Raw genomic sequence first — 19,678 nt, 5'->3', positions numbered from 1 at the left:
AGGTAATTCCGTAGCTTTTATTTAAGGAAAGAATACACACTTCATATATTTTAGGTTAATATAATGTTCTTTAGTGTTATATAATTATGAAATAATGTGACACCATTAGATTAAACTATACTTTATATTAGATGCTCTAGAATTCTTTGAAAGGAAATTTAGAAGGCATTTAGAGTGCCACCAAGGATTTGGGGTTTTTTTTAATTAATACAAAATTAAGGTTCTAATTTTTCAAATGCTTCTCAATTAATATATAGGGGATATCAGAAATATAACTACATCGACATCAAGAGAATATGTATTGAACTGTACATTAAATTGCTATAAATAAAAGTCACAATACTAAATCGGAGATCTATACTAATAATGTTATCTTTTCTCCTTTTTCTTGTGTCCACGTCAGCAAAGAAGGAGAGACTTTTTTAACATCTGGCACTACGAAACACTAGTCGTACCTGCGTTTTATCAACTCTGCTTGGACTGGGCTTTTATAGATATTACAGATGGGCTTCGTAATCAAAATGGAAAGGCCGTTCAAGTTCTAGGTTTCCACATCGTCTTTTTCACGACGATAATTCCAGAGCTCGCCTTTCACTTTTCTGTAACGTTTCAACCTTCATTATTATGTGCTTTACTCTGATCTCAGCGTTATTATACCACTCTTCCAACTGGAAAGAATTCAATCAACCTCTTCGCATCCCCCAATAATCGGCTGAAGGTTCAACTATAAATATCCCAACTTTCGACGATGAACACCACAACTCAGACGAGATCCAGAAAAATAGTTTGTTTAAGCAATTGATTCCGACAATGGCGTCTTCATACACTATCCTTGGCGATTGGAAACTCGGACGCTGCTCCAACACTTAATCAAGGGTCCATTGGTGCGATTCTTGATATTTTACGTACTCTTGGATGAATGTTAGAAGTCAGAATGCAAGTTAAGTTTCAGAACAGTAGAAACTATGTGATATTTTACGTACTTATCACAGAGTTTCTTTCAAGCTACTATTTGTTTCACCTCAAACACAATTCAGATAAATAGAATATTAACCACCTTCAATACGTGATGAAATTACTAACAACCGAAAACAATAACATAACTGATGATCTTGAAGTTACTCTTACCATCATAGACTACAACCAAAAACTGACTCCAAGACTTGACGTCGACCATATCAGGAAACTAATAGGCCTCCAACTAAAAAAGAAGAAAACGATACATGCACAATATGCTTCGGAAATTACAAGAATGGAACCTATCTATGCTCTCTCACTTGCGGTCACACTTTCTATTTCAGCTACATTAATCAATGGGTTCGTACAAATATAAACTGTCTCATATGTAGGGAAAGTCATCTATGATTCAACATTATTACAATTTATTAAGGGGTTTCTTTTGTTCCGATTTTCAGTTTCATTAACATACAGTTTTGGATATTTGTTTTAATTTTCAAAATAAAAAAATATAAATATTTTCCCTCATTTCCAAATATTTTCCATAGCCAGAATTAGTTTCTTCCCAAAAATAAAATAAGAAGAATATGTGAACAAAATTTCGTTACACATTTAAATTCAGTTTAGTCTCTAAAATAAAATTTCAAATAACATTCTTTAGACATACTGTCCACATGGTACTTAACAATATAAACATGTTCTCTAAACTAAAAATCAACTTTAGTTTATGTTTAAAATCTAACAAAATTAACTCTTATACAACTATCATCTTTTTATTTACTTTTATTGAATCAATTAGTCACAGTCATTTATGCTAATCCACTTTCAACTAAGAAAAACTTCAAAAAGAATTAATACACTACGATTGCTAACCAAAATCAAATAAATCGGTGGAAAATATTTGAACATATTTTCATTTTCATTTTCTTGAACATATTTCTTTACTAAGAACTTAAAAAGATTGTAAATTCGGGTAAGAATAAAATATACAAATCCGGCTCGTATCGCCGAAATACCACTAGTAATGAATAATGCTCTACTCTCATGATGTATTTATCAACAACCCACTACTACCTTGCATATAAATTTTGCTATTTACAAATTTTCAAACTTTCCCTTTTTGTAGAAATATATAGCTAGTATGTCCAAACTTTTGGTCAGCGATATTTATTATTTACGAGCAATTTAACTGAGGTATTAATTTATCTAAAAATATTAGATATTAGATGTAATGTTTTAGATTTTTTACACTTATAAAGAAAAGATATCAGATTTTAGTTGCTAATGCAATATTTTCTGTTATCAACTGTTCCCCACAATTTTTAACCAATAAAATATTTATAAACACCATTATGTTTTTTGAAGTTTACAATTTGAAATTAATTTATGCATTGAAAATGTAAAACATATACTCCCTCCGTTTCATATGATTTGTCGTTTTAGAGTTAAAATTTTGTTTCATTTTAAGTGTCGTTTTATGTTTTTAATGCAAAATTTAATAAAAATATTTTTCATTTTATTTTTCTATTGGTTGAAATATGGTTATATGTATAGGTAATGATGTTTTTATTTTGAAAATATGCAAAATTAAATGTTTTCTTAATCTGTGTGCATAAACCTAAAACGACAAACTAAAGTGAAACGGAGGGAGTATCTTTTGAAACAATTTTTTTTTTGATAACCGTAGTGTGATCCCTAAGCCTTTCTAGTCCCAAAGATTAATTACTACGAAGTCCGCGGGATCCGCGTTTTCTTACCACTTAAGGCGTCCCGGATGGCCAAGGGGAATCAAACCCATGGCGATACTCACAGCTGTGAGCTATTTACCCTTTAACCGAGACCACTTGGTTATTTTTTTTATTCTAAAATATAGATTTTTTTGAAACGGATAGAGTAATTAATATCGAAGGGAGCTCGCTATAAACGTGGCACTGGCACTGGCACTGGCACTGGCACTGGCAGCTGCACGAGATGGGGGTCACCTGACCCCACTAGATTTCTGTCAAAAAAAAATTACTTGCATTTCAGAAATGATTTATGGTAAAATAGAGTGTAATTAGTATACTGACCCCTATGATATTTTCGAGAACGTGACTTGACCCCATGATTGTTTCCAAAAACTCTATTAACATGTTTTTACTTTGGTCAAAGCCAAGATATACTTGTAATTGTCTAAACATTATTTTCATTTCTTTATCCTAATTGTTTCCTATTGTTTTTCTACGGCTGTCAAAAAATAATTGATACTATAATTTTTATTGTACACATAATTTTTTCCCTTTCATTCTTTATCGTAGTTTGTTTATTTTTAATTATTTAGATTAAAAGTTGTTTTAAATTATTACTTATTTAAAAAATTCAGACTACTAACAATTTTATAAGCTAATATGTGGATATATGTATATCACTTTAACATGTTTAATATTTATATTATTTTAGTTATTTTAGTAGATTTAAATAAATACTAATATTTAATTAATATTAATTAGCATTTTTTACAAATAAAATTGATCCCAGTCAAAACTTTGACTGCCTCCGCCACTGCTGGCACGTACATCTAATAAGAATCAAATCTTTTAACAACTTTGTTTCATCTTTACGTTTCAACACTAATCTCCGAGACAACGTAGGAGGCATTTTAAAGCGCGTACCTTTGTTTCAGTTGTAGAGCAAATCACGGACAACATTACCTGACTTTTTTATATCAAGTTTATAGGTTCGAATTTTGATTATTCCCGTACTTACAAAAAACCGGACATGTATAAATGTATTATACGCCGTGCCGTGCCAACACTCAGAACTGCTATAAGCGATCAAAAATAAAACACCTCTTCTTAGTTATAAAATGTTACAGTACTTAGTTTATATAGTAGAAACAAACAAAAACTAAACAACACGAAATATTAATTTTTACTTTTCCAGATAATATATTAAGTAAATCTTTAAATTTAAAAACCAGTCTATTAAAAAAAAGACTAAAACATTTAATATTTTATGTGATATAATTAAGCAAGTATAAAATAGCCAAAAAATATTTTTCTTATGACACAACCAAATTTTATTTATTTTATTGTGTTATAACAATTAAAAATGATCTATACTATTTCGGTTGCTTAAGTATGAAAAATCATAATTGCTTAACTAGCAATACGGTTTCAACCAACCATTTTTCATATTTTAGAGCTTACATAGATAAAACAAAAGAATTATGCCCTTAATAGTTTCCTGAAAATTTGATGCCATAAACCAATGTTTCAAAATTTAACGTTGGGGCACGGCTCTGATTATACGATATAAGAGAAAAAAAGTATTATATTTGGAGATGAAAGTCTTTGGGGTTCGTTTGAACATTATGGAGACCAAACCAACCATTTAAATTAGGTGTTTTCTAAAAGCACAAAGTCTCCTCTCTTACAAGCAAAGCACCTAACCTAATCGTCTTAGACTCTCACCTACCAAAGTAAACCTACCATGGTTTGTGTAGTAAACAAGGTAACTTATGTTCACTCGCCGATAACTTGAACAACCAAACCGGTTTACACATTAATATTGGTTAGTGAATGGTGAGAATGGACATTCCATAACATTATCAATTAAGCGTAACCGGGTTATCAGGATAAAAGAATAAAATAAAAACACATAAAAGAACAAGGCGTACCTTTCATGAATGATTTTAACAAATTGACAGTCTGTGCATACGTTGGTGCATATGTACGTTGTACATGCTTAAATGACACTCTACATCACCTAAATTATTGGAGAATGTGTATGAATAATAGTATACCTATAAAATACATATTGTATGATGTACATGCACATGTTTATGCATATGTAACGTAGCTTTCTACTTCGCTTTTTGGTATGTGATTTCAATTTGATTCGTTTGACTTGCTCGTAATACGTAAAAATTATATATATATAATCTGCAGAGCCGTGCGAGCACAGATTGTATACATAGGCGATAAACAAAATTGATGCTCTCATTCACAAGAAAATATCTTAGAAATATCATTGTTACAAAAAAAAAACTAGAAACAAAAATAATATTTTTTAACATTTTCTCATCATTTCTTCTCTACAAACTCACTGACTAGACTTTAAAAATCAATATTTCTTAAAAAATTATTTTTAATAGATAAGATAGTCAAATCACTTAATTTTTTTTGTGACATATTCGAATGACTATAAATTTTTTTATCAGTTTCAGACTCAGTTTTGAAAAACTCTTTTCGACAAATATACCAAAACTGCATTTTTCTAGCAACATTTAAGATTATGATAACTATTCCAATTTAACAAACCATATAAAACTATTCAAGAAAATAAAAGTAAATAAAAATTAACTGGAAAGAAGGAGAATATTAACTTAATTATAATGATTTGTGAAAAAGTGAGACGAAAAGCTTTGTCAATAAATAAGATTCAATTTCTGGAAGTGATCGTAGTAGAATAAGATGTTAAGTCGACAATCAGATTGCCCCATAATTTTTACTAAGACAAACAAATTTCACAAAAGATTGTTAATTAAACTAGTAATGGACTAATAAACTTGTTTTTAATTATGGCCCAAGTTTGACTTTATAGTAATCTTAAACTTAAGCCTAAATATATTTTTATTAGTTATGATTACTAATTAATTAAATACATGTTATTAAGTGATATTTTTGTAAGTGATGCCCTAAGCCAATGTTTCTCTTGGCATAAAGGAAGCACGGCTCTGATAATCTGCATATACGAACTGATTGGTTTATGGTAACTCAAAATTGTTTTGTATTAATAAATAAATGGTCTCGAGTTGATTGATGATTTCTCGAAAAAGGTTTGGATCAGGTTCTTAAGGACTAAAGATGAAACGTATGAGAACATCTCAGAATGGAAGAAGCTCATTGAAACTCAGACAGGAAAGAAAGTGCTTACGCACAGATAATGGTTTCGAGTTTTGTAACAATCTGATGGATACTATGTGTAAGGAAGCTGGGATTAAGAGACATCGAACGTGTACGTATACTCCACAGCAAAATGGAGTAGCAGAGAGAATGAACATGACGATAGCAGATAAAATTCGTTGTATGCTAGCAGAGTTAGGACTAGAGAAGAAGTTTTGGGCAGAGGCTGCTGCCATAGCAGTTTATTTGATTAACTGTACTCCTAGTGCTTCTATCGAGTTCAAAATCCCTGAAGAAGTGTGGTCTGGGGTTAAGGTGGAGTTTGGTCATCTTAAGAGAATCGGTTGTGTGGCCTATGTTCATACAGTTCAAGATAAAATGAGTCGAAGAGTGTTGAAAGGTATTTTCATGGGTTATCCTCAAGGCACGAAAGGTTATAGAGTGTGGTTGGTCGAGGAAGAAAAGTCGACAATCAGCAGAAACGTTGTGTTTGACGAGAGTACATTGTACATGAAATCTAAAAGAAAAGAAGTTGCTAGCGAGTCCAAGATCAAAAAGGTGACATTCAAAGCTGATTTGATTCAGGGTCCTTCTCGGAAAGATTCCACTTTTGAAGTTGGATCGTCTTCAAAATCAGGGAACACCGGTGAAGGTGGAGTTACTTCAAGCCAGAGAAGAAATTCAGATTCAGAAGAAAGTGAAGAAGAACCTGAAGAAGGATCAGAAGCTCAGGAAGAGTCACTAGATGATTATCTATTTGCTAGATATCGAGTGAGGAGATAGACGAAGCCTCCTGCCATGTTTGAAAGTGGAGACTTCGTAGCCTACGCTTTGATGTGTGCATATGACATTATAAGTCAGGAGCCAAAATCTTTGGCAGAAGCAAGGCGTAGCAAGGACTGGGATAAATGGAATGCTTCGATGAAGGAAGAGAAAGATTCATTGGATAAGAATCACACTTGGGACATTGTTGATAGACCTCCAAGACACAGAGTCATTGGTTGCAAGTGGATTCATAAACTGAAAGAAGGAATTCCAGGTGTAGAAGAACCTAGATACAAGTCTAGACTGGTTGCTAAAGGGTTTACTCAAGTAGAAGGTGTTGACTACAATGAGATTTTTGCTCCAGTGGTAAAACATGTGTCTATAAGGATCATCTTGTCTTATGTGGTGAATGTAGATGCTGAGTTAGAACAGATGGATGTTAAAACGGCTTTTCTACACGGAAATCTTGATGAGACTATCTACATGGAACAGCCAGAGGGATATATTGCTAAAGGTGATGGGGGGAAAGTTTGTCTTCTCAGAAAGTCGCTTTACGGGTTGAAACAATCTCCAAGGCAGTGGAATTTGAGGTTTGATTCTTTCATCAAGAAGATCGGGTTTACTAGATGTGTTAAAGATCCTTGTGTCTACATGAACAAGTCTAAAGCAGGAGATAATATATATCTTCTTCTTTACGTGGATGATATGCTAATAGCTGCTAAGAGCAGGGTATACAAATTTTGAAGAAAAGCTTGAGCTCAGAATTTGAAATGAAGGATCTTGGATCAGCGTCAAGGATTCTTGGGATGGATATTATGAGAGATAGAAAGAATGGAATGTTGAAACTGACACAGAATAGATACATTGGACAAGTTTTGAAAACTTTTAGAATGGAGTTCTGCAAACCCGTCATAACTCCCACGAATTCTCAGTTCAAGATAAGGAGTTTAACTGAAAAGGAATGGATGGTGGAAGCTAAGGTGATGGATTCGGTTCCATACGCAAGCGCAGTGGGGAGTCTTATGTATGCTATGGTTGGTTCTCGACCTGATCTCGCATTCGCTGACTGGTCAGCATGTTTATGTCTAAGCCAAGCAGAGAACATTGGAAAGCTGTGAAGTGGATACTACGGTACCTACAGGGAGCTAAAGATATTTTCTTAACGTTCACTAAGTCCGATAATTTCAATGTGGAAGGATTTTGTGATTCAGACTATTCTACTGACCTCGACAAAAAAAAGGTACGGTACCATAGGAGGTTGGACTTTCTCAACGTGGTGTATAGCAATGAAAAAGAAAGTGGTTGTAGCTCACTTCAAATGGGTTTCATACGAGGGTCCCGCGTACTGTGCCGTTCAAACTCCGTTTCACTCCTGGGACTGATTTGCCCGTTGGTTTGACGAAGATCAGTAACTGGATATGTGTTTAAAGTGGGAGGAAACACAGTAAGCTGAAGATCCACACTACAACATGTCGTAGCGTTATCAACGACAGAGGCTGAGTATATGGCTCTATCCGAGGCTACCAAGGAAGGATTGTGGTTGAGGGAGTTCTGTAGTGAACTGGGATTCGATTCAGAGGATTTTAAACTACTTTGTGACTCACAGAGTGCTATTTGCCTAGCTAAAAATCTAGTTCATCATGATCGTACTAAACATATTGCGAGGAAGATTCATTTTATCAGAGACATTATCGAGTTCGGCGTAGTCAAGGTTTTGAAGATACATACTAGCCTAAATCCTGCAGATATGTTGACAAAGACGTTAACTGGAAGTGCGTTCGAGAAGTGCCTCGTAACGCTGGGGGTCGTCGCCTGAGTGTTCCAAGAGATACTCCGAGATGGCTTTGTTGTTTGGGACATCTCATCAAAAGGAGTATAAGAAAACAATGAGAAGCAGATATGTTAGTGATCAGCTCTCATTGAAAACAACAAGAATAACTAACGAAAGGGATAAAGGAGAAGTGGCCTTACGTTGAGGTTACGGGTACATCTCCAAAAAGGCAGAGGTACTCATTAACTGCAAGTGAGCTAATCAGTGGTTGAAACTGAGATAGTAACAAGGACTGAGAGATGTTGTTTGATTCTTACAGTATTCGAGATTGGTGAGTTCTCGTGGTGGTTCTACAATTGGTTTAAAAAGGGTCTGAGTCGTCGGCTCTTCAGGATCAGGTTGAGAAGATACTACAGATTCGGGGATTTTGAAATCAGCTGGGAGAGTAAGAGCCGAAGATCTTACTGGTTCAGGTCCGTCAAGAAGAGGATCTGGGTTGCTTATTGAGTCTGGAGGAATCAGAAAGGAGGTTTCAGTTTCTGGATTGAAGTTGTTTGAGCCTGAATGACTGGATTGGGATTTTTCAGTCATGGTTAGGATTGTGTTCCGTCGTAGAGAACAGTTGTGTTTCGGCGGAAGAGTTTTGTTTTGACCTAATCGACAAAGGTGGAGATTTGTGGAGTGTTGTCGTTTAAGGTCAGGGCCACTAATGGGCTTACGGATTGTTAAAAGGAAACTGGTTAAAGCCGAACGGCCCAAGAGAGATTCAAAAGGGGATATGGTTGTTACACGGGACCCACACTGTAACAACCATCATCGTCTCCATCATATAAACAGAGGAGAGAAAAGTTGGAGCGAGGATTACACAGAGAAAAGAGAAAAGGGAGATTCTACGAAAGCGGAAGGAGAAACTGATCAAGAATAGAGAGATCCAGTAGTGGTCTTCGTCATCGGAGGTGTCGGAGGTGTCGGAGGTTGATAGCGAATCATCTCTATCGTAGTCACTTTCGTAGTCTTCTCCGAAGAGTTCTCGGTACATTCTCTTGTAGTACCTGCGCATAAAGTAGATCACGTGAGATCTCGAACTATTGTATCACATTGATCAATAGTGAAGTGCATGAGAGTTTTGTTCTCTCCCCAGTCAGTAGGAAACGAAGACTGGGTAAACAATTTGCTTGTGTTGATTGCTTTACATTGATTCGAAGATCGATCACTAGTTAAGATCAAGATTAGGTTAATAATCGGCTAAATGAATTGGATCAAGATTGCAAACGAACCTACACTGATACCTTAACATAAAATTTAAGACAATTATACAAATGAATAGTAGTACATCCATGAAAGACGAAAAAAACATAAAAATATTTTAGGATTCAACGGGCTCCGGAGAACACTTATCAAGGAGAGATCTGAAGTGGAATAAAATAAGGAAATCCTAAAATAAATTTGGATAACATTGATCCAATCAAATTCATTTTTTTCCTGTCAGTTTGTTTATCTAAGTAAATTTTGATTGAACTGACTCCTGCGAACTGATGCTATGACTAATGGGCACATGCATCCATGTAATATTTTAACATGATTTTTTTTTACTTCAGAAATGTCCATGAGAGTCTCTAAAGATTAAAGAATTACTTATTAAAAAGGAATCCAGAAATTAATGAGTATGACATCTAATGACTGTCATGTATCCTCGTACAACGTATATGTGGTTCCCTAGGAATAAGTAGGGGTGGGCACTTTATCCGATATTCGAAATGGCACCCGAACCCGATCCGAAAAACTTGAACCAAAATTCGAACCGAAGTAGCAAAATATCCGAACGGGTATTGAATTATGAGAGATTAGATATCCGAACCCGAACGGGTAATATTCGAACCCGAATGAATATCTGAAAATAACTAAACATATGTATAATTTTATATATTAAAACAGAACTCATGACTTCTTTCATGTGTGATATTTTAAAATGGTCCTTCTCCTAGAATAGTATTTACATTATTTTGTATTTGCATAACCTAATCCTAACAATATACTTAATTCCCCTTTTCCAGCAAGATTAAACAAAACAATTATTTTGATTTATCAGTTCGTGTTTAGATTCTTTACGTGAGGGAACGAGTGCTCCGACGTTCTTGGACAATTAATCAGCCCACTACCAGTATAGCATAGCTATTAACCTTTCTTCATAAAATTGCAGTCCCTGCAGTTATTATTGAACTCTAAACCTAACGTTAAACAAACTATAACATGAAATTATCAAACTAATTTGAGCTTATTCTGTTCTGATTATTTAGCTAGGCTGTTACATAAAAAATTTCTGGTCTAACGTTGATGATAAATAAGATTCATAATCAACAATATATAGTAACTTAAAATAAAAAGTTTAACTTTTTTTTCTTTTAAATAGTTGAATCATGTGTTATGATTTCAAACAATACAGAGTAAGTCACTTATAAGATACTTTAGACACTAACACAATGCAACCATTAAAACAGAATTCATAACTTTTTACATGCGTAATTTTTTTATTTGATCTATCATTTAAATAAGATGTTTAAAAAAAGATCCATCATTAAAAAATTTTAATTCATGTATTTTTGTATTTGTTTTACATCATTAATGATATATTGCAAATATGAGTGTTCAACCCGGTAAAAGCAAACCAACAAAAACTGAACCAAACCGAAATAGAAAAAGTGATTTGGATTTGATAATACCGAATATACCGAATGAATGTTATTCTTAAGATGCCGTGGCATATGAAAATGTTTGGTATATAAACCGATCAAACCGAATAAACCAATCAATTAAAATTTAGTAATATAATTATATGTAAATTATATAATTTAATTAATAACATATGCATAATTTATTTTATTGATATAATCTTCATATAATATGTTGATTTTACTAATTTAATGTTTTTTAAATTAAAAAATATTTTTCATTTTTATCAAATTAAACAAAATATAATTTTACTTTTCATTGAAAAATATGTGTCCTAATATTTAGCTATTTAATTTATAAGCAATTTCAATTTCATTATCTGACTTCTTACCTTTTATATAACTTTCCTATTACTATCTACCTTTTATTACTTTCTTATTAATAATTTCATAAACTCATTATTTTGTATATATAAGTCATTAACGGTACATTTTTAACAATACACAAACTCAAAATTTTATATAACCTGATTAATAATAAAGATTATTTACTACGTGAGTAACATTTGACCTCTATCAAATGGAGTTTAAGAATGTTTTAGACCATTTCTTCAAAAGTCAATAACTTTTAATTAAATAACTTTTAATTAAAATATCATGTATTTTCCTAATAATAAAACCTAAGAGACTCATTAATTTTAACAAATTAAACTAAATATTTAAATATTTTAAAAATAAAATAAAATAAAAAGATATTCTACAGATTTTTCTAAAATCGTAATCTAATAAAATCTTACAATATCTTTTTGAAAAGTATAAATACCACTAAAACAGGAAAATCTTTTGAAACTAATCTTATAATTACATGGTATATTATCATTTGTGTCACTAAGATTTAATTAGTTTCCGAAGCATAGGTTATGCCAAAACAATATATTAATTTATATATTACAAACACAATTAGTCGCTTTATATAACAACCTACGTCTATCATATTTTATGGCCCATCTCATTTCACGCATTAGCACATTACGAACATTAACCAAGCAAGTGAAAATTTATACATAGAATACATTATCATACATTTTACAACAAAATTCATTGGACATGAAAATAATTTTCATGTTTATTAAATTTTACATATATTATAATGTCTAACTAGATCTCGACCCGCGCAACCGCGTGGGTTTTTGTTTTCATTTATTTTTATATAAATATTTTTTTTTTCAATTCTAAATTGGTATATATTATAATATATATGTGTCTATCAATTTTTAAAACATAATAAGTTTGCGGTATATTTTTCATTGAATAGATTGTTTCAAACTTTCACATGTATTTGTATCTTCTTCTATATATATATTTTTGGATTATTATTTCATTATTAAAATTGTAACTATATATATAAAGATTAGTAAAATATTATTTTATTGACATATTCAAAGATATTGTAACATTTCACAAATTTAGAAAGTTTTTTAAAAATTAAACTTTTCGCTTCATAGATTTATATTATCGAGTAAATAATTAAACATTTAGTTTTTGTTTAATTTTTAAAATAAATTATATATTTAAAATTTTATTTCATTGGTTTAAGGTAGTAAAGATTAATCATTGTTAGATAATATGATTTTTGTTATTTAAAAAAAATCTTTATAATTTTAAAAGTTAACATCGACAAATATTTAAATATTTAACATATGGAGGTATATTATTACAACATTAAATTATATCTATTTAATTTATACTATCTATAAATCCAATGGATCATCTATTGTTTAAATCCAATTATTAATAGCCCTATAAAAATTTCTGGTAGGCCGAAAATTTAAATGATAAGATTAGAGATTAAATGTAACATGATTTTCTAGGAATGGGTCCATTAGGTCCATTTTTTAAAAAAATCACACATGAATCTAGGTTGTGACTTCTATTTTAATATATAAGATAATCAAACGAAAAATCCAACAAAATAAAATATAATAAGTAGCTGCAAATACAATTTTCGGTTCAAATTATAATGTGTGGTAATATTTAGTTACTATTCGCTTCAGTTAGTCGCTTTATATAACAAATTACTACTATCATATTTTTTGGTCCATCTCATTTCACGCATTACCACATTACGAACATTAACCAAGCAAGTGAAAAAGTTTATCCATAGAATACATATCATACAGTTTACAACAAAATTCATTGGACATGAAAATAATTTTTCATGTTTATTAAATTTTACATATATTATAATGTCTAATAATCAAACAAAAAATCTAACAAAATAAAATATAATAAGTAGCTGCAAATACAATTGTCAGTTTGAAACAATTAATTGGAGGACAAACAACTAAAATATAACACTACTGTATTTATACATAAGTCATATACACTTTTGAAAATATGCTTAATGTTTATAATATATCACTAAAAATGTAAAATAAAAAATTGTATAAATATAAATAAAAATAAACATCCGCGCGGTTGCGCAGGTCGAGATCTAGTTAACCTTATATTTCTAGTTTACATCACTCATTTTATATAAAATATTTATATTGATACTACACATATTTTAAGTTCATATGATATACATACAATTACGGAGAAAATGATTTGCTACTCACTTAAAATGCATATCATATTTTTTATTTAAAGAATTAACAAAAAGTTACATCCAAAATTTAAAAACAATAACCAAATTAATGTCTTTTTAGTTTCAAAATATTATGTCCAAATCTATTAACCATTCAATCTATTAAAAATAAAAAATAGTTAAGTGAAAGTTATATTTTTAAATACAAGAAATTTGAGAAATGAAAATTTAATTTTGTTTTTTTCAAAATCTAAATATCCGAACCCCATCCGAAATAACTGCACCCGAATTAAAAATATCCGAACCCGACCCGAAGTACAGAAATACCCGAACGGGTTCTATCCCTCTATACCGAAATATCCAAAAATCCGAAATACCCGACCCGAATCCGAACGGATACCCGAACGTCCACCCCTAGACATAAGTCCCATTAACATATATCCAAAAGAGTACCAAAATAAAGTACCATCAATCTTGGAGGTTTCACTTCATTCTTTATTTTTTTCAGGTCGCAAATGAATCTCAGATTTATGGTATTATAATAGTAATGCTTATACATTTGGCTGAAGCTAGATTGAGAACCTTTTACTGGATAGCTAATCAAACTAGCAAGCAAATATGACACTGAAAACAAAAATAAATTCTATAAAGGTATAAAACCCAAAAGAAAAAAAGAACAAAGATGAATAATGGTAAATCGATAGCGTGGTACTGGCATTTACTATACAAATATACAATAGAACTAAAAGTGCACTTTTACCAAAAAAAAAAAACAGAACTAAAAGTGCATAAACCGAACTATTTTGATTTTATGAGCTCGGGTCATGTGGTATATTGTTCTTGAATACAAGTTTACACACAAAAATAACATTATCATATGACACGGCATGAACTCGTGATGTCGGAACCATCCACATGCTCTTACTTTATGCTTGACACGTGATGGAAACGGAAAAGCATCACATGATTGAGCAGTATCTAATCAACTGACTTCCCAATTAGATAACGACACATGTCAAGTGACAGACCCTATCACGTGTACTTTATTCCGACCGTCCCCTCTCGCAAGTGCCCCTCCCGTCACTCCGTCAGTAGCGCATTTTTTCTTCTATAATTTAATTTATACTAGACTCTGTCAGCGCGGATATGAATTTTCAGTTTTTAATTATTTATTTTATTAAATGATGTATTTGTAATATTCGTTCATATTATATTTATTAAATAAATATTTTTTTTTTGCATCTTAACCTATCTATTTTTTTTACGAATGTGTGATATCATATAAAAAATATAAAAAAATGAGTATAAAGTTAATTAGATAATTTTAAAAACAGAATTTTTCTTTCGTGTGCGATATCATATAAATAATGATCCGCCCAGTTAACAAAAATCATGATTATTTTATGTGTAATTTTTTCTATTTTGACCATTTCCTTAAAATTATATTAAATTTTACATATTTTAATTATAATATTTTTAATATCTTTACTTTTTTATTTGAAATGCAACTCAATATTTTTTTAACAATTATAACAAAATATTTAAAAAATATTTTTTTTTTGAAAAATATGAAAATTACATTTTAAATAAAAATTATCCTAAAATATGATAAGTTTTGATGTAAACGAAAACTCAAATTATGTCAAAAATAATGATATTCAATGATAATAACAATTTTAATTGATTATTTTTTAAAAAAAATACATTTACAAAAATATTGTTTGAAAAAAAATTCATTTATCTTTCAAATATAAAATGAAAATATTATAATTAAATAATAAAAAATATAAATAAAAACCATAAATTTAGCAAATGACAACTGAGTTATATTATGCTAAAATTTTCTTTCTAACAATTTATCAAATGACAGATGAGTTATGAGTAAATAATACTATATAATTTTTAAAAACATAGACATTCTTAAATATTTTTTGAATAAATAATTATTTATAAATTTAATCAACTGAAAATAATATCCGTACAATTGTGTAAGTCAAATTCTAGTTTTATCGATGCGTGTTATATATTAGTGCTGCATGTTTTAGGTAACATTTTAATGATGCACGTTTTTTAAAATCTCCATTATTAAAATTATGCACGTAAGGATAATTCATGAGTTTTTTTTGTTGATTAAATGAAATTATGTCCAAATTTATTTAAAGATATTTTATTAAGGTAACTGAAAAAGATAAACAATAAAATAGGAAGTTTAAATTCATTTAAGCATATTTCATTAATGTAACTGAAAAGACAAGTAATAAATTATGCAGTTTTATTCGTTTTAGGATATTTCATAAATGCAACTGAAAAAAACAAGCAAAAAAATAAAGGGAATTTAATTAATGAAATAAAAACATTTTCAAATGGATACTTCTCTTTTAATAATATAGATATTTGACAAAGCTACCCCTCCCGTCACTCCGTCAAGTACATGATTCTTCGTGTTTAGGTGTTTGAGCAATATTGTTAATGTACTATGTAACAAACATGGTCAGATGAAGTGCTCTTCTCGGTAAAACTTAATTAAAGTTAGCCAGATTATAGTTTATTTTGATTATAAATTCTACTCTTCATACCATTGAACAAGAGCTCGAAAATAAACATATATTAGTAATTCGGTAATTGTTAACACTTTATATATTTTATTTCAATTGATTAATATGGTTTAAAGGTATTTCTCTAAAATTATGACGAATAATTGCGAAGTTAATATTTGTGTATACTTTCTATAGCAAATGAAATGTACGTATAACAATTTAATAAAATGCGAATTTCTTGGTACACCAAAACAGCTGAGGAGTATAGCATTTTAAATTTAATTATGATCTATAGTTGTGATGATTTGGTGATATATAAATGAAAACTGTCGTTCATTAACCAACCAAAGCAATGCAAACGACTTGGGAATGCATGTGGGAGTAGTTGCTAATCACTCATAAGTTTCATTGGCTTGGACGCTTTAAGTCATGTGTCACATGTTTATACTATTATTTTTCTCAGTAAGAAATTAATTCTTTTAGTCAAATAGATGGGATAAATCATTTCATGCTACCTCAATGATTATTTTTGTGTACACCTTCAAATCTAACCGGGTCGGAGATCGCATTCTATACAAACGCGAGGCTCTCTCTCCCCTCTCTCTCCCTTCTCTCTAACAATACCCTAATTTGTTGCGCCGCTCTCAGCTGGTGGTGGCCTCCGGTGGTCTCGCTGCCCTCGCCGGCCCTCGCCGCCGCCGGCTGTCTCTCCTCATTCTCTCTCTTTTCTTCCCCTCCTCTGTCTCGCCTCCTTCTTCCTCTCTTTAGCTCCGCCGATATACTTACGGTTGTGGTCTCTTTGTTAGGGTTCTGAAGCAGTGGTGAGGCGTAGCTGTGAGAGCGAGGTTTGGGGGCTCTTCCGAGGATGTTTTCGAGACATCGCTTAGATCTGGCCAGATCTGATAACAAAGGTGAGCGATGGTGCTCTGGTGGTGGTGTTCTGGGTCACCGGTGTTTCTTCCGGCGTTAGTTAGTGGTGGTTGATGAAAAAATCCTCGTTCTCGGTTGGGGGTGCTCGTTTTTGGGATTTCTCTTCTGATCCATCTGTCTTTCATCACCAGTGAGAGGTGGCTGGTTAAGGAGTCAATTTTGGATCTCAAGCGGGTGCTCTGGTGGTGGTGGTGATTCTCTTCTTGCAGTTCTTCTTGCAGGTTTGTGCAGCAGCTCCTTGTGGCTAGAAGGCGTTGTTGCCTGTCTCTGAGGTAGGGCTGAGTTCTCTTTCTCCGTTAAATCAGAGTTGGCGTTCTGATGTTGCGGGTTGTTGGAGCTTCTTTTTGCGGTGAAGGGCCAAGCTCCGGTTCTCGGATCTGTCGGTTATTGTTATCCTAGGTTGTAGTCGTCCTTGGACTGCAATCCCGGTGGCAGCGAGTGTTGCTAGCATCTCTGCAGATAGGGTGTAGTTCCGCGGTTCCTTGCCCTGTGGTGTTAGCGTCCCTTTCCCGTGCAGAGTCTGGTGGATGTGGCGGGTTATCATCCATTGGCCTTTCCAAATAAGAGCGGTTTATGTTGAAGCTGGGGTGTTGGTGGATCCGGTGGGGGTCTTAGGGTTACTGGAGTAGTCAGGGGCCTCTGAACTTCAGGTAGGAGGAGTAGAGGTGGATGTTTGCGGTGTTCGTGAGCTTGAGCTTCGACAGGCTCTGGTTCGTCTTCACCGCCTCGGTGCAGCCCCATTGTCGTCTACTGCGACTCCGTGTTCCCGATGGTGTCTTCGCATCAACAGGTGGTAGGGCTTTGTAGTAAGGCCATTTTTTGGAGGCGAGTGCTTGGACAAGCCATTATATGACGGCTCGTTCTCATATGTTTACTGGTGCCTTCCCTTGAAGCTTCTGATCCTGCGTGTTGTGCTCTCCAGCCAAACCCTTCAAGTGCTTCCTGTGTGGTCTTTCCTCTTGCTCTCGGCTTCATTCCTAAATCGTGTTTTCCTTTCTGTTTTTTGTTGTTGTGATCTGTAGTTTCATTTTGTTGTTGTCTTCTACTACTAGTTTGTCATTGTAAATTATGTCACTATTTGAAAAAGGTAATACAAACTTAACATGTTTACCAAAAAAAAAAAATCTAACCGGGTCGCACTGCATCTATGTGTGCATCTTAAGGTATGAATGCAAAACGGGAGATAGACAAGACAAATGCAGATATGGATACAGAAAAGACTACATTTAACACTCATTCACCAAATAAATGCAGAACTTAAAAGAATTAATAAATAAAATAAAATACTGCATGCAGATTATTGTGATGTTGTTTTTTTGTTCTGCAAGTAAGTGTCCGAATGGAGGAGTGAGACAAGTGCAGTTCTCCTGCACATGTAATTCTCCCGCACTGCATTCACCATTCACCATTTTCTGTTTGTAAAAGTAGTTCAAGCGGGATATCTGCATGCAGTTCAATATTTTTTGTCTTTTTGTGAAAAAAGCAGGAGATCTGCATGCAGATCTAATCCGCCAACATTTGGTAGTGTTGATCTGTTTTTTTTGGTTTGTCAATAAATAACTTTGTTACAACACATAACTTTAAAAATATATTTATCTACTTTTATGAATACAATATTTTTATTTTATTTTATTTACAACTTTAACAATACAAAATTATCATTCTACTTATTATTTTTTGTCATATAATATTTAATTTTTATAAATAAGAAAATAAAAGAAGTATAAGTATCTTATAAAACATTTACAGGCATTTCGGCCGATCCTATAACATCTAAGATATTTGTTTAGATATCTAAGTGTCATTTTTATTGTTTTAATATATGATCTATAGTTTTGAACTGATTTTGTCATTCATAAGTTACAATAAATTATTTGATATGGTTCTCTCCTGCATGATCCGCTTGATCTGCACTTGTCATGCTTGATCTACACTTGTCCTGCTTGATCTGCATGATCTGCTTGATCTGTCATGCTTGAACTGCTTTTACCATTCGAAGCCTAAATAGGAAAAGATGGAAGCTAACGAAAGCAGGTGACCAATAATAGCTTTTTTTTTCTTTTTAACCTATTATCTATAAGTATTATAATATTATATATTTATTACAAATAAGTTATAATACATTCAGTATTACTTAGTAAAAAGTTCACTTATTCTTTAAGAATATATTGACATATACATGTATTTTATTTTTTGTTCATAAATAAAATAACAACACTAAAGAATCTTTATGTAAGGTTTAAATGAATAAAAAAACATATATGCTATAATTGATTTTTATATTGATGATGATTAAGATAAACAAATAATTACAGTTGCATACAAATATTAAATATCAATTTATAATATTTTTTATAGAAATCATTTAAATGAATTTATGCATTTTAATAAATGCTTATATATATAAATTTAAATAGTGACTTTTATAGAAATAATTTAAATGAATATATGCACTATATATATAAATATATATTTATATATGTGTGTGTGTATTAAATTCTATAATATTTTTTCATAAACACTTATGTATATTTAGTTGACAAATTCATAAATTTAATATAATTTCACCAAATGGT

The sequence above is a fragment of the Brassica napus genome, chromosome C4 (assembly GCF_020379485.1).
Source record: "Brassica napus cultivar Da-Ae chromosome C4, Da-Ae, whole genome shotgun sequence".
NCBI lineage: Eukaryota > Viridiplantae > Streptophyta > Magnoliopsida > Brassicales > Brassicaceae > Brassica > Brassica napus.
Note: the sequence above shows the minus strand (reverse complement) of the source record.